Below are 17,553 nucleotides of genomic sequence, written 5' to 3' on the forward strand. Positions count from 1 at the left end.
ACGGGGCCGGCCCAAAATATATTTTTAAATAAATCTATTAAGATATGTGTAAACCACTGCTGCAGAGTCTCAGAAATGAATTATGAAGAACATTTTTAAATATCACTGGTCAGTATACACAACGGCAGTGATGTTGCAATACTTCGTATGAAGAACACTATCTCACCCACTGCAGTGGTTCAGTTTTGCCCTGACTTGTAGGCTAATGAAACCCTTAGATTTATAATTTAACATCTAATATTAGATCATTGTTAACGCCCTGAAAGGAGGGACCAGATGTTTTAACAAGGGGATATCTGTGGCAAATCATATTAATTTATTTCCAGGGCTGATTTTCTGATTGGTTGGCTACATAGGTATTTTCTTTCTCTGTGAACCACTGAACCCTCCCAAAGCTATAAACTGCATAAAGAGGCCAGTATTTCCAGCTGGAGGAAGGACAGTCTTCAGCCACTGGCACACAGTAGCTGCACGCCCCTTTTAGAATGCTACTACAAGCACTCGAGGAGCATCTCTTAGTTGACTCTGTATACCTAGCATCTGACATAGCATACTTCCCTTAGCTGTATTTCCTATGAGTTCTTGATTTTGCTATACTTTAGATAAATAATAAGAAATGCATAAAGGTTTGAGTAGATATGAACAATTTTTATACCCGAGCTATAACTACTTTCTAATTTTAGCTTCTAATTAAAATATTTTCTGGGCCAGCCCCATGGCCTAGTGGTTGAGTTCAGTGTACTCCGCTTCGGTGACCCGGGTTCAGTTCCTAGGCCGGGACCTACATCACTTGTTCGTGGCCATGCTGTGGTGGCGACCCACATACAAAATAGAGGAAGACTGGCACAGATGTTAGCTCAGGGCAAATCCTCCTCAAGCAAAAAGGGGAAGATTGGCAATAGATGTTAGCTCTGGGTGAATCTTCCTCAGCAAAAAAAAAAAAAAAAACAAGGTCTTCAGTTTGTTAACTGTTAGTTTTTCCCTCAACAAAAATCCATATCGGCCGTGAGGAATTTCCTGCTAGTCTGATTCATGGAAAGAAAGTTCCTATTTTATTGCCAATGGATGTATTGTACAGTATATCATGATTTTCTTTAGGTGTCTATTGAAAATGGGGATGGATATTATGTCAAAAATATTTTTGCTATGATATTGTGTTCATCTGTGGGCTGGTTATTCTCTGTTGGCCCTCAGATCCATTCTCTGTCCTTTTCTGACCTACTTTATGCTCCCAGGAGTCTGAACACTGTGAACGAATCTCCTGGGCTCCTTTACTGGATCGCTTCAGGTTGGGTTTGGCCAATGGGAGCCATCAGCAGATCAGAGGTTGAGAGAAGAAAGAGAACAGGTCAGTTGTTTCATCCTTGCTTCAGGCTATGGTTCTGGCAGTAGCTACATCCCTCCACATCTGTTGGCAGCATCTGTTCCTTGATTTCAACTCTCACTGGGCTCTGTTTCTTTCCCTTACCCCTTCAGCCCTAGAGGTGATGATGGTTTTCCACGGTTGCTAGTCTCTGGATGCCCCATCATGCCTAATTTTCCCCCATATCTCTGTATTAAAATCTCTTAATTTTGAATCATGTGGGAGTAAATTATACTTCGTACTGGGATCATAACTGATAAAACTTCTTTAAGAAGTGTTATAATCCCCAGGAAGAAAATATTAGGCTTTTATAAGAATCTTGTTTTCTACAAAACAACAAAACTTTAACATGATTGCTTAGCATCCAAATGCAAGTTATTGTGATAAGTAAGATTAACAATGAACCTCTAGGAGACTTTGGGAGTCAGAAACAGTCATACTTGCTCTCTTGGAGTTTTGTTATAGACTTCGTTCTAGTTTGTTTGTTGCATCTAGTTTCACCAAGGCCTTTAAATCCACACTGATGCCAGAGGCAAGTGAATTAGACATGGAGGTAATCATGTCATTCCTCTGCTCAAAACTTTTCAAGGGCTGCCCATCATTTGGGCATCCAAAGTTCTTTAGGATCTGCCTGCTGCCTACATACCGAGCATTATCTCCAAACACTTCCATTGTCACACTCAGTGGGACCACTTGGAGTTTTCTAAGCACTCTATACACTCCTATGCTCTACAACTGGAATGCTCATCTTATTGGTCTGGCTGCCTCTCTGAAATGTTTGCCCTGACTTCTCAAGACAGACATAAGGGTTTCTTTTCCTATGCTTCCACAGTTCTTTGTAGAATTTTCCATTACCATATTTATTTTAAGTTACTGAAATTGTTCCTTCATTTGTCTGTCCTTCCACAAGACTATAAGGATCTCGAGGGCCTCTACATCTTTTCGTCACTGAATTTCCATGCCAAACAATGTCTGGCACATCATCAAAATCTGATCAATCAGTGCTGCTCAATCTTGTTTACACATTGGAATCCCCTAGGGAGCAGCTTTAAAAAAATCTTGATGCCCAGGCCTTATCCCAGCCAATTGAAGCAGAATCCATGAGGGTGGGACCCCTGAATCAGTACTTTTTAAATTCCCCAGGTGATTCTAATGTGTAGCTAAGGTCGAGAACTGTGATAAACAGTTGTTAAATGAATGAATCAATAAGTGTTAAAAGAAATTTAGAACAGGGAAAGGAAAACATCAGAATGCTAATAGTGATTCTCTCTGGTGAATGGCGTAATATGCTAACTTTGCATTCTTTGTACTTTTCTGAATTTTCCAGATTTCCTACAATGAATATATACCATTTTATTATTAGAAAAAATAAAAGCATTATTAAGTGACTTTTATCTATTAGCACTGTAAAAACTAAATGTTTTATAAATCATGGTATTTGGGGATTAAACCAAAGGTTTTACTTATAAACCTCAGGCACATCACCTGATCTTTGTGTGTCTGTGTGTTCACGAGGTTAAAAGGGACAAGTCCCTGCAGTCAGTGACCTGGTATTGCTCCATTCACTATATTTACTGTTCAGGTTCCATTGATCCTTCACAAAAGAAACTTATTCCAGGATGAGGAGACAGTTATTAAATAATGGATACCATCTCACTGCTTTCACATTTTATTTCACAAATAGGAGGTAGTAAACATATGTCCTTTGCTAGACAGGACTGTGGGATTTGGGCAAAAGTACTCACATGCTAAAATAAGAGAGGAAAATATTGTAACGATAGTGACAGAGTTTCATCAGCATTTAGACCACAAATAACTGCAAATACAATCTTTTCTAATCTGAAGAAGGGGGGAGACATTGTAAGAGGGGCTGAGGGATGAAGGTTGCTGTGGCTTTATGGGATGAGGATGGCTGGTCTTTGGTGATGTGCTCTAAGGCCTGGGAACAGTCGCTGCCCAACTTTTGGAGAAGGGGTATGGTTTGGTTTACAGAGCCCACTCCTTGGATATAGGACACAGCTGCAGAATGCAGGGCCACCTTTTCCTTCTTAAATCTGCCTGCATTAATAAGTCTATAGCATGCCAGCTTCTTTTTTGATTGGGATCAGCTTAGAGGTTATGATGGTAGTTGTGATGATGTATTTAGTAAAACAATTTCTCTGAGTTCCACTCACGGATTGTTTAGTTTGAAGAGAAGCCTAGCCCAACCTTTTTGTTTTTATATAGAAAGAAATAGTGGCCCTGAGAAAGGGAGCCAACATTCTGTGGTTACCCAGTAAGTTTGTGGCAGTACTCTGGGTGCTGAAGTGCCAGATAAGGCTGCCTTGACAACACCAACATTCTCCCTGGCAGAAAGTGATGCCACTGGGGGTCACGTGCCCCTTGGGATGCTATGGTAGGTACACAGGTGGTGTGTGAGCACACCCTCTGTCGCTCAGTGGACTGCGTAAGGAAGGAAGACATCCACTTAGGCTCCTTCTGCTCCTTCCCCAGGGCAAGGATTTACTTAACAACAACTCCTTCCCAATTTTCAATTTTACAGTCTTTAAGTGTATAACCTTCCACAAGGTACCATCTTAGACCTAGAATAAAGACTAAGCTGAGGCCTAAAGCCACTGGTGAGAACATGTGTGAGGCTTTCTTTCCCTTCTATGCTTGTGGAGTATGTGCGCTCTGTTCCATCATTGGAGAAGCAAACAAAATGAATTACAGAGGTGTTTAACCTTTCTTAATCTCAAGTGTTTAAGGATTCTCACAAGCTTGGCCAGATAACCTATCGCAGAAGTAAGGTCTACATACTTATATTGAAAGAAATTATTTTTCTATATCATTAAAAAACATGTATAGAATGCCTAATACTATACCTAGAACAGATTAGGCATGCAATAATGGTAGCTACTCCTAATACTTTACAATTAATCAGTTGTCTTTTGAAGAGTTGCAATAGTGGAAGTGAACCCATTTCTCTTATAAACTGCATATTGGCAATATTATTTAAATGAGGACTTGTAGGCATTTCCAGTAAAATCCAGAAAATTTGGGGAGAAACTTCATGGGTGGACGTTGATAGAGAAAAGTTGTGGTGAAGAGTTTTGCCAGAATGTGGATACAAAATACTTAAGTCAGTTCATAGGCTGCAAGATGGAAGGTTCAACTAGATTCCTTTAGGGATCAGAAATTCAAGAATGGAGCTGGGCTGCAGGTCAAAGACAATAATTTTTCTGGAGCTCTGAGTTGAGCATTTTTGTTGAACAGTTTCGTTTTTTTCTCTAGAACCTTAGGTAATCATAGTTGCTTTTTTTCATATAATCTTTATAATTGATCAGAACTAAACAAATAGAGGGGGCGGAGTCAAGATGGCGGCGTAGGCAGACTCTGAACTCACCTCCTCCCGTGGACACAGCCAATTTACAACTACTCGTGGAAAAATTACCCCTGAGACAGAACTGAAAACTGGATAAGAGGAACTCCTGCAACAACGGACAATCCTAACTGGGGTAGAAGAGGCAGAGACTCCCTTCTGGAGAGAAAAACGCCGCCTTCACAAGCCGCCAGCTTCACGGCTGCCGGGAGCAGCTCACAGGAACGCAGCCTCCCTGGAGGCGCGGGGTCCTGAGCCGGGGAGCGCCCCCGCTGTGGGCATTTTGTGGACCCAGCACAATCGACACCAGCGGCATAATATCTGACTGTGCCCGCTACTAAAGCATTGGGTAGCACCCCCAGAAAACCCGGTTCACAAAGAAACTAAAACTGGCTCTTAAAGGGCCCGCGCACAAACTCACCCGTTCCAGAAAGCATCCTAAAATCACCAGAAAGAAAGGTGCACAGTGCTTCGGTGACAAGAGACTCACCTAATAGGCCCTGAGTGCATCTCGGTGAGGGGTGAGACCTCTCCAGGGACTGGGACATTGGCGGCGGCCATTGTTGTGGCCTGGTGTGAGCGTGCTGACACAGACGCCATTGGAGTTTTCCCTGAGACCTGCTAGCCCAGGGTCTGCTCCACCCGCTAGAGCACTGATTTAATCCAGCTCAGCCAGGGCAGGCAGCCCACCCTAGAGACTGGCCCCACCCAACAACAAGCCCTCAGGCAACGTGTGGGCCTGCATAGATTGGTGACTGGATTCTCTGCAGCCTGGCAACTGAGCTGACTTGAGCGGGGCAGGGTGTGCATAAGGAGCGGGTGGAGAGTGTGGGGTGGTGGCGGAGTGTGTGGGGCTCCTGCCGTGGAGAGACTGGGTCCGCTTGGGGAGGTCGGGGCGCTCACACGGGGCAGGACTGTGTTGACTGTGTGTGTGGACCTGTGGGCAACAGGGCTTGTCAGCTGCAGAAGACTTGTGCTTCTCAAAGACCCACATAGGAGGTTTGCCCCACCTTCCAAAGCCTGAAACAATTGGGTGCTCCTGTGCCTGAGGCCAGCCCCACCCAGCTGCAATCCTCTGAGAGCTGACAAGAGACCTAATAGGCTAGAGGTTTACAGCAATTCTAAGGCCCTGAGCCTAACAACCTGCCACACTGGGGGCCTACTCAATTAAAAGAAATACTGCAACACAAATGTGGTATTAGAATTTACAGCCAACTGTGCTGGGGCTCCCCACACCTGATAAAGAGACTGAAGGGCCCACAACAACTACAAGCAGCTGAGCATTACAACAGCTGGCCAGGAGCATAACTCAGCCTCTCTGGGCACCTATAGGGAGAGCTAACAGGCCACAATAGAAGGACACACATAGCCCACATAGGGGCCACCCCTGGAACATTGAGAACTGAGGGAAGCACACTGGAAGCCTCCTAAGGCATCACTTACATAAGGTCACCTATCCAAGAGCAGGAGACGTAGCTGACCTACCTAATACATAGACACAAGCACAGGGAAAGAGGCAAAATGAGGAGGCAAAAGAATACATTCCAAGTAAGGGAACAGGACAAAACCCCAGAAAAGGAACTAAGTGAAACAGAAATGAGCAACCTACCTGACAGAGAGTTCAAACTAAGAGTGTTAAGGATGCTCACTGATCTGGGGAGAAGAATAGATGAACTCAGTGAGAATGTCAACAAAGAAATGGAAGATATAAAAAAGAACCAATCAGAAATGAAGAATACAATACTGGAAATGAAAAACTCATTAGAGGGACTCAAAAGCAGAGTAGAGGATACAGAAGAACGGATCAGTGAGCTGGAAGAAAGACTAGAAGAAATTACCCAAGGGGAACAGGTAAAAGAGAAAAGAATTAAAAAGAGTGAGGACAGTCTAAGGGACTTCTGGGACAACATCAAGCGCACTAACATCCGTGTTATAGGTGTCCCGGAAGGAGAAGAGCGAGACAAGGGGGCAGAGAATCTATTTCAAGAAATAATAGATGAAAACTTCCCTAACCTAAGGAAGGAAACAGACATCCAGCTACAGGAGGCACAGAGAGCCCCAAACAAGATAAACCCAAAGAGCCCCACACCAAGACACATCATAATCAAAATGCCCAGAATTAAAGATAAAGAGAGAATCCTAAAAGCTGCAAGAGAATGTCAAGTTACATACAAAGGAAACCCCATAAGGCTATCAGCTGACTTCTCAGCAGAAACCTTACAGGCTAGAAGAGAATGGCACGATATATTTAAAGTGCTAAAAGGAAAAAACTTACAGCCAAGAATACTCTACCCAGCAAGGTTATCGTTCAAAATGGAAGGAGAGATCAAAATTTTCCCAGATAAGCAAAAATTAAAGGAGTTTGTCACCAAGAAACCAGTGTTACAAGAAATGTTAAAGGGACTGATTTAAGGGGAAAAGAGAAGACCACAAATAGGAAAAATTATCTATTTCCACGATTAGAACGTAATGGATACAAATGCACAAAAAAAAGAGTAGATAGGATATCAAAAACATAAAAGGAGGGAGGAGGGAGTTAAAGAGTACAGCTTTCAGACAGAGGTCAAACTAAAGTGACCATCAATTCTGTATAGAGGAAGTAAGGAACAGAGAAGGACTACTAAAACACTGAGGGAAAAAAAAAGTTAAAAATGGCAGTAAGTACCACATTATCAATAGCTACTTTAAACGTCAATGGACTAAATGCCCCAATTAAAAGGCATAGGGTGCCTGACTGGATAAAAAAACAAGACCCATATATATGCTGCATACAAGAGACACACTTCAGACCTAAAGACACTCACAAACTGAAAGTGAAGGGATGGAAAAATATACTCCACGCAAATGGCAATGAAAAGAAAGCTGGGGTAGCAGTACTCATATCAGACAAAATAGACTTTAAAACAAAAACTGTAAAAAGAGACAAAGAAGGGCATTACATAATGATCAAGGGAACAATCCAACAAGAGGATATAACACATGTAAATATCTACGCACCCAATGTAGATGCACCTAAATATATAAAGCAATTATTAACAGACATAAAAACAGAAGTAGACAGTAACACAATAATAGTAGGGGACTTTAACACTCCACTTACACCAACGGATAGATCATCCAAACAGAAGATCAATAAGGAAACATTGGCCTTAAACCACACCTTAGAACAGATGGACCTAGTAGATATATACAGAGCATTCCATCCAAAAACCGAAGAATACACGTTCTTTTCAAATGTGCATGGAACATTCTCCAGGATTGATCACATATTAGGCCACAAAACAAGTCTCCATAAATTTAAGAAGATTGAAATAATACCAAGCATCTTTTCTGACCACAACGGTATGAAACTAGAAATCAACTATAGGAAGAAAATCAGAAAAGCCACAAATACATGGAGATTAAACAACATGCTACTGAACAACGACTGGGTTAACGAAGAAATCAAAGAAGAAATCAAAAAATACCTGGAGAGAAATGAAAATGAAAATACGACATGCCAGAATTTATGGGATACAGCAAAAGCGGTTCTAAGAGGGAAGTTTATAGCGATACAGGCCTATCTCAACAAACAAGAAAAATCTCAAATAAACAATCTAAAAATGCACCTAAAGGAACTGGAAAAAGAAGAACAAACAAAGCCCAAAATCAGTAGAAGAAGGGAAATAATAAAAATCAGAGCAGAAATAAATGAAATAGAGACCAAAAACAATAGAAAAATTAATAAAACCAAGAGCTGCTTCTTTGAAAAGATCAACAAAATAGACAAACCTTTAGCTAGACTCACCAAGAAAAAAAGAGAGAAGGCACAAATAAGTAAAATCAGAAATGAAAGAGGAGAGGTTACAACAGACACCTCAGAAATACAAAAGATTATAAGAGAATACTATGAAAAACTATATGCCAACCAATTCGACAATCTGGAAGAAATGGATAAATTCTTAGAATCATACAACCTTCCAAAACTGGATCAAGAAGAAGTAGAGAATTTGAATAGACCAATCACCAGTAAGGAGATCGAAACAGTAATCACAAACCTCCCCAAAAATAAAAGTCCAGGACCAGACGGCTTCCCTGGTGAATTCTACCAAACATTCAAAGAAGACTTAATACCTATCCTTCTCAAACTCTTCCAAAACATTGAGGAGGGGGGAAAGCTCCCTAACTCATTCTACGAAGCTGACATTACCCTGATACCAAAACCAGACAAGGACAACACAAAAAAAGAAAATTACAGGCCAATATCACTGATGAACATTGATGCGAAAATCCTCAACAAAATACTAGCAAATCGCATACAATACGTTAAAAAGATTATACACCATGATCAAGTGGGATTTATTCCAGGGATGCAGGGATGGTTTAACATTTGCAAATCAATCAACGTAATACACCACATTAATAAAATGAAGAGCAAAAATCACATGATCATCTCAATAGATGCAGAGAAAGCATTTGACAAGATCCAGCATCCATTTATGATAAAAACTCTGAATAAAATGGGTATAGAAGGAAAGTACCTCAACATAATAAAGACCATATATGAGAAACCCACAGCTAATATCATCCTCAATGGTGAAAAACTGAAAGCTATCCCTCTAAGAACAGGAACCAGACAAGGATGCCCACTGTCACCACTCCTATTTAACATAGTATTGGAAGTCCTAGCCAGAGCAATCAGGCAAGAGAAAGAAATAAAAGGGATCCAAATTGGAAAGGAAGAAGTGAAACTGTCACTATTTGCAGATGACATGATTTTATATATAGAAAACCCTAAAGAATCCACCAGAAAACTTTTAGAAGTAATAAACGAATATGGTAAAGTTGCAGGATACAAAATCAACATACAAAAATCAGTTGCATTTCTGTACACTAACAACGAAGTAGCAGAAAGAGAAATTAAGAATACCATCCCATTTACAATTGCAACAAAAAGAATAAAATACCTAGGAATAAACTTAACCAAAGAGGTGAAAGATCTGTACACCGAAAACTATAAAACATTTCTGAAAGAAATTGAAGAAGACACAAAGAAATGGAAAGATATTCCGTGCTCTTGGATTGGAAGAATTAACATAGTTAAGATGTCCATACTTCCTAAAGCCATCTATAGATTCAATGCAATCCCTATCAAAGTTCCAACAACATTTTTCACAGAAATAGAACAAAGAATCCTAAAATTCATATGGAACAAACAAAAGACCCCGAATAGCTAAAGGAATCCTGAGAAAAAGAACAAAGCTGGAGGTATCACACTCCCTGATTTCAAAATATACTACAAAGCTATAGTAACCAAAACAGCATGGTACTGGCACAAAAACAGACACACAGATCAATGGAATAGAATCGAAAGCCCAGAAATAAACCCACACATCTATGGACAGCTAATCTTTGACAAAGGAGCCAAGAACATACAATGGGGAAAAGAAAGTCTCTTCAACAAATGGTGTTGGGAAAACTGGATAGCCGTATGCAAAAAAATGAAAGTAGATCCTTACCTTACACCATACACAAAAATTAACTCCAAATGGATTAAAGACTGGAATGTAAGACCTGAAACTGTGAAAGTTCTAGAAGAAAACATAGGCAGTACACTCTTCCACATCGGTCTTAGCAACATCTTTTCAAACACCACATCTGACCGGGCAAGAGAAACAATAGAAAAAATACACAAATGGGACTACATCAAACTAAAAAGCTTCTGCTCAGCAAAGGAAACCATCAACAAAACGAAAAGACAACCTAACAATTGGGAGAAGATATTTGCAAACCATACATCTGATAAGGGCTTAATCTCCAAAATATATAAAGAACTCATGCATCTCAACAACAAAAAAACTACCAACCCAATTAAAAAATGGGCAAAAGACCTGAACAGACATTTCTCCAAAGAAGATATACAGATGGCCAACAGACACATGAAAAGATGTTCAAAATCACTAACTATCAGGGAAATGCAAATCAAAACTACAATGAGATATCACCTCACGCCCATCAGAATGGCTATAATTAACAAGACAGGAAACAACATGTGTTGGAGAGGATGTGGAGAGAAGGGAACTCTCATACACTGCTGGTGGGAGTGCAAACTGGTGCAGCCACTATGGAAAACAGTATGGAGATTCCTCAAAAAATCAACGATAGAACTACCATATGATCCAGCTATTCCACTGTTGGGTATTTATCCAAAGAACTTGAAAACACCAATTTGCAAAGGTACATGCACCCCTGTGTTCATTGCAGCCTTATTCACAATAGCTAAGACTTGGAAGCAACCTAAGTGCCCATCAAGGGACGAATGGATAAAGATGCTGTGGTATATATACACAATGGAATACTACTCAGCCATAAGAAACGCATTTAAATCCAGCCATTTGTGACAACATGGATGGACATTGAGGGTATAATGCAAAGTGAAATAAGTCAGAGGGAGAAGGCCAAATACCGTATGATTTCCTTCATTAAGTAGTAGATAATAACAACAATAAACAAACACATAGGGACAGAGATTGGATTGGTGGTTACCAGAGGGGAAGGGGGGAGGGAGGAGGGTGAAAGGGATAATTCGGTACATGTGTGTGGTGATGGGTTGTAATTAGTATTTTGGTGGTGAACATGATGTAGTCCATGCAGAAATAGAAGTACAATGATGTACACCTGAAATTTTTGCAATGTTATAAACCAATGTTTCTGCAATAAACAAGGAAAGAATTATAAAAAAAAAAAAAAAGAAAAGATAAATCCAGAACAAGCTAAAAACAGCACACAATATTACAGCTAACATACCATACATAGCATGTTATTGTGTATCACAGAGTAACAATAAAAAGAAACAAGGAGAAAATTAAAGAGGAATTATGTTTAAAATAAGATGATATAATAATGCAATCTTTAATAATATTCAAAGACATTTTTATTCCATTTATGAAATAGAGCCTGCTTTTTTATGGAGGATCATTGAGATAATGTGTTCCAAGATAATTTTTCTATAATTTTTTTTAGTTAACTAGGCTTACTTGGAAAATAAAAGAGGAAGGGAGAATTAGTAAGGATTAGATGGAATCTCTTCTTTTTTATGGTCTCAAGTCAGTTCATTTGATATTTTTTTGTTTTCATACTCAGATATATCCCCAAAGCCAGCCTGAATCAGTATAGAATATAAATTAAAGGCTTTTCAGATGAGTATAGGTAACTTCCATCTAGATAGCTTCAAATTTATTTAGAAGTAAAACTAAGTATATTTTTGAAGACTTTGCAAATGACTGTTCTTTCTTCTTTGTAGGAAACGGGAGCTGTGGGCTACCTTACAGTTCAGAGTGAGACAGGGAGGGTCTTCTATGGAAGTACCCAAGTCTGCCTGCGGGGTTTAATGGCCACAAGAAGACTAACTGAAACTAAGGAGGGCTCTTAGTGTGTGATGGGGGCAAGAGTCCTAAAGGGACTGAGTGGTTATTCAATGCTCCATTTTGTCTTCTTTGGTCCAATCTGTCAATTCTATAAAATGCAGTATTATTCTGCAGTGCAGAAGCAGCAACTCTGATTGTAAAAATAAAAAAGCATCACAAATCTTTACAATGGCATTTCAGGACAAAACAGGTCATGTGTATTATTTCCACGTAAGAAATTAAGACAGTTTTATCCTTCCAAATCAAATAAAATGAACATTTAAAAAGATTTAAAAAAAAAAAAAAGAACTAAACAAACATTTTTTCTCTCCCTCCCCTCATTATCTTTCTTAAAGGTTTGAAATGCTTTATGAGTAAAAGTGTATGTTGTCCAAAATAAAATTCTTTAGCAGTCAAAAACTGAAATTATGAACTTTATTGTGAAACTGAGGAACTAAAAAGAGTGCAATTTTTTAATAATTTGAACCAAGAATCCTGATTATTGTAACTAATGTTAAAATTGGCTGGACTCCATGGGTGGAAACTAACTAGAAAGTGCTTTTATATATTTAGAATATTTTCATGACAATGGTTTTAAAGGAAATGATGTGTATGTATGGGTCTTCATTAAAGCACACAAAAGCTACAAAAGGTTAGGAAATCATGAGAGGTCACTGCATGAGTAAGATACTTTTTTTATAGAGATAAAACAGCTGAGGGTCAGTCTATTCTTTTGTTTGTTATATGTATAGCAACTTAGCTGATCATGCGGGCTAGTAGGGACAAGTGGGGCAGTTAGAGAAATCATAACCATTGAGGCCTTTCTAACTAGGATTTAGACTAAATTGTCAAGAAGAAAACGTCTGGTTTTGGTTCCTACATCTGCTCATATTCGGAATTTGGGATTCAGTGATATGGAATGTGGAGGATAAAAAAGTAAATAAGAAACAGTCCCTGATCCTAAGTTGTTTACAGTTTAGAAGGAAAGATAAGGCGTGATGACATCATCAGTATATCCTGCCTGACTAGCTTAGTTACAAAGTAAGGTTACATTTCCTTTAAATGTCTAACTGATAACTGTCATCTATTCATTAACTTCTGAGACAGTTCTAGGCATTGAGTAAATCATAAAAAGTTTGTGATTCAGTTATTATCTGTTTATTTGATATTATAACTGGCTATATAACACTAGGTTTTCTCAGACAGGAAGAATTGAGTTAAAAAGTTTATCCTATACCTTCTAATATACTGTTCAGTGTTTATTCTTCTTGAGTAAAGCAATGGCAGTGAAATACTTAAGGGGAAGTTTCTTAATTTAAAAAGAATCAGACCAAGATAAGGACACAACCTAAACGCCCATCAACAGATAAATGGATTAAAAAGATGTGGTATATAGACAATGGAATATTATTCAGCCATGAAAAATAAGGAAATCCTGCCGTTTGTGACAACATGGATGGACCTTGAGCACATTATGCTAAGTGAGATGTCAGGCAGAGAAAGACAAGTTCTGTATGACATCACTTATGTGTAGAATCTAAAAAAGTCAAACTCGTAAAAAACAGAGCAATATGGCGGTTACCGGGGGATGGGGGCTGGGGCGATATGATTGATGTTGTTTAAGGGTACAAACTTGCAACAAGTAATAAATAAGCCACAGAGATCTAATGCACAGTATAATAAATATAGACAATAATATTGTACTATAATGATGTAATGTGATAAATATCGCTACAATGGCAATCGTACTACAATATATAAATGTATCAAAGTAACAGGCAGTATGCCTTAAATTTACACAATGTTATATGTAAAATATATTTAATAAAAAGAATCAGAAGTTACTCAAATGCAGCTCAAAAACGGAGAAAATGAAACTCTCAGTGTATCTTCTCTTCAACAAAACCCAATAAGGAAAAGGCAAGCATTTTGTTGTCTGAAAATATAATCTAAATTCTAAGACTTTATCTTTTCCCTTAAATTATAGAATTCTTCCAAGCAACTGCTCCTTTCCAAATGTCTTTATGTCTTCCTGTGTTATGGTCAATGTTTTATTCTATTTAAGGCAGCTTATTTGTGAAGAGTCTGTGTGATCTTAATTGAATTTTGAACCTAGTTTTAAAAAGCAAAGGGTTAGTTGATGAAATAGAGCTCCATGTCACTTGACTGTGCCCTTTCAGAATTTCATTAACATAGTGAGATGAACCAAACTATAAATAAGCAGAGAAAACAAAACACGGGGAAAGACCGAGGAAGTTGCTTTTTATCTAGACAAATCTGAATATGCAACTATGCAAAATGCACCTAATTCTTTGTCTTATAGCTTTTTATTCAGTTTTCAAACTGTATATTCTTCACAATGAATTCCAGCTTTATTGAGATGTAATTGACATATAGCATTGTGTAAGTTTAAGGTGTACAATGTATTGATTTGATACACTTATAGGTTGCAAAATGATCACCACCATAGCATTAGCTAACACCTCTATCATGTCATGTAATTACCATTTCTGTTTTGTGGTGAGAACATTTAAGATTTATTTTCTCAGCAACTTTCATGTATATAATACAAGATTATTAGCTACAAAACATTTCTTGGGAAGTATTATGACATAAAGTAACTCCCAGCTTCTAATCTCCCACTGTTCATCAGTTATCATAAAATGCCATGCAAATTGGTATTCTTATAAACATGAATAAAGAAATGGGGTATTTACTAATTTTGAATTTTCAATGACAAGGTTTTCTGTAGTAAGCAAAACACGTCATTTGTTTTCCAACACTTTCAAATTAACTGGAACGTAATTGGGTGTTAATAATCTAGTACAAAATATGCATATGGTGGATAATTTCCCCACTCTTCAGACAAAGATTAGATTGCCACAGGGAAGTAATAAAAATTAGCTTTAATAAAACAAACTTCAAATGGGCAGTTATAAGTAGATAAAATAAACCACTGAATTAATTAAAGTGCTTAGTTTAGCATCTTAACTATCACAAGGATATAGTAAATATTTGCTAAATTGAATAGAGTGCTATCACTTTAGAGAAAATATTTTATTTTGTCAGTTTATTAACCCCTTTGATCAATATGACTTTGATATAATTGGCAAAGTCCAGAAATAACAACTATTTATTACAGAATTTAAATGACTAAGGTCAGGTTTAAGGATGCCTGAATATGCACTAAACTGAAAGTAAATAAATTGAAGAGCTCCCAAGAACTGTTGAATATAGAATTAACTGAAGGACTTTAGAAGAGAGAGAAATTCACTGCCCACAAATGTTAGTGCTTGATTTGTGGAGGAGAGTTTGCAAATAGCTGAGTACTACCATAATGTTAGATTCAGGCATTTTCTTGGATCAGATTTATTATACGTGAATTATCTCAAATTTTTCTTAAGTATATAATTGTTAAACAGAAAAATAATCTGCTGTCGGTATATTTGATTTTGCTTATATTTTATATATCTACTCAAGTTACATTTATCTAAATTTACTATTACTTTGGGTTATTTGGAAAAGACTAATGAACTCGCAGCATCGTGTTTGACTTTGGAAAGTAGCAGATTCTTAGATGCAATCAGTAGCACACTTATCTTCACATCGTAATAATGGGCTATGGGAGAAATAGATCTGATTCCTGGCTACGATGTGTCATCCGTCAAAAGGATGTTCTCTCATTTGAGGACCATTTGGATGACTGCAGGGATTCTGACCCAGGCTGTGAGTAACCCACACAAAGAGCAAATGATGGTTTAGTACAGGAATCAATAAAGATATCTGACTTCTACTACTATGTTATTTTAAAAAGGGAATAAATTGTACCTGAGCTGAAGGAAAGTGCAGCAAAAAAGTCCCTTTAACAAAAAACAAAGAATAAAATTATAACAGATTCATTCGAACGATTATTGTTCTTTTGTGCAAAGGACAAGTTTGAGGTTAATGTGACATTATCTATGAAATACTGCAAAATCTCTTGGCCTTGAAAGGTATGTCAACAGGCTGCCAGCTTTGGGTTACCTTAGTAACCAATAGAATAAGGCCTTGTGAGTATTTAGTGACCAAGGAAAGTGGAAAACCATTTAGACGTTCTAAGTGGAACCGAAATATTTTTTTTCATTGCATTAAACTGGTTTGTGTTCTTTCCTTTCCTCATTTCCAAGCTTTCAGAACAGTTAAATTAAAAAGGTTTTTAAAATAATTTAGTTAAAAAATGAGAGCAAAATTAGTATCAGGAAACCCAAGGCAAATACTTGTGCTTCAGACATAAATGGTAGTTCGTATAAAATCCTGACCTTAGATTAGGATTAAAAGAGAGAAGAAGTAACACAGAAGAGGTGATAGGAAACGCTTGAGGTCATTCTTGGTTACACTTTTGAATTTAGATATGTTTTTTGGTTTAAAACAGTCAAATAAGAACATTTTTCAGTGGTATCTTGGTATAATTGGATACTCCGAATGTCATTTTAGTGATTATCTTTGTATAAATCATCAAGCTTAATAGAATATTTAGAATTGTTAGTGACTGGGAATTTTACAGTTCGATCCCTCCTTTTTCCAGGCAATATTAAGGCTCAGAGAGGTCATCAAGCTAGTTAGGGAGTGAGCAAGGATAGGAAACCCTACTACTTCACCACTGCTGCTTCGCCTTCTACCACGCCGCCTTTCCAACATCATGAAGGGCATCAGATCTGGTCACTGAGTTATGCCAATCAGTGGATTGATTTTTTGGGGGGGAAGGGGTGTTTTACTACAGAACACTTGTTTTGCTAGCATGGCCCCAGCAAAACAGAAGAGAAACTAGGCTTTTTTTAAAACAGCTTAAGTGAAATATAATTTACATACCATAAAATTCACCTAAGTGTGCAATTCAACAGTTTTTAGTGTATTTACAGAGTCATGCAACCATCATTACAACCTAATTTTAGAATATTTTCATTTCACTCAAAAGAATCCCTGTACTATTAGCAGTCACATCCCATTCTCATCCCCCATCCCAGGTAAACACTAATCTTTCTGTTTATATAGATTTGCCTATTCTGGACTTTTCACATAAATGGAATCATACAATATGTGGTCTTTTGTGATAGGCTACTTTCACTTAGCATGTTGTAGCACGTATCAATACTTCATTCCTTTTTATTGATGAATAATATTTCATTGTATGGATATACTACACTTTATTTATCTATTCAGTTGATGGGCATTTGAATTGTTTCTACTTTTTGCTATCATGAATAATGCTGCTATGAATATTCATGTACAAGTTTTTGTATGGATATGTGTTTTAATTTCTCTTGGGTAGATCCCTAGGTGTGGAAATGCTGGGCATTATGGTAACCCTATGTTTAATCATTTGAGGATCTGCCAGACTGATTTCCAAAGTGGCTGCACCATTTTACATTCCTACCAGTAATGTATGAGAGTTCAGGTTTCTCCAC

This window comes from Ceratotherium simum, chromosome X (assembly GCF_057802395.1).
Source record: "Ceratotherium simum simum isolate JZ-2026a chromosome X, ASM5780239v1, whole genome shotgun sequence".
NCBI lineage: Eukaryota > Metazoa > Chordata > Mammalia > Perissodactyla > Rhinocerotidae > Ceratotherium > Ceratotherium simum.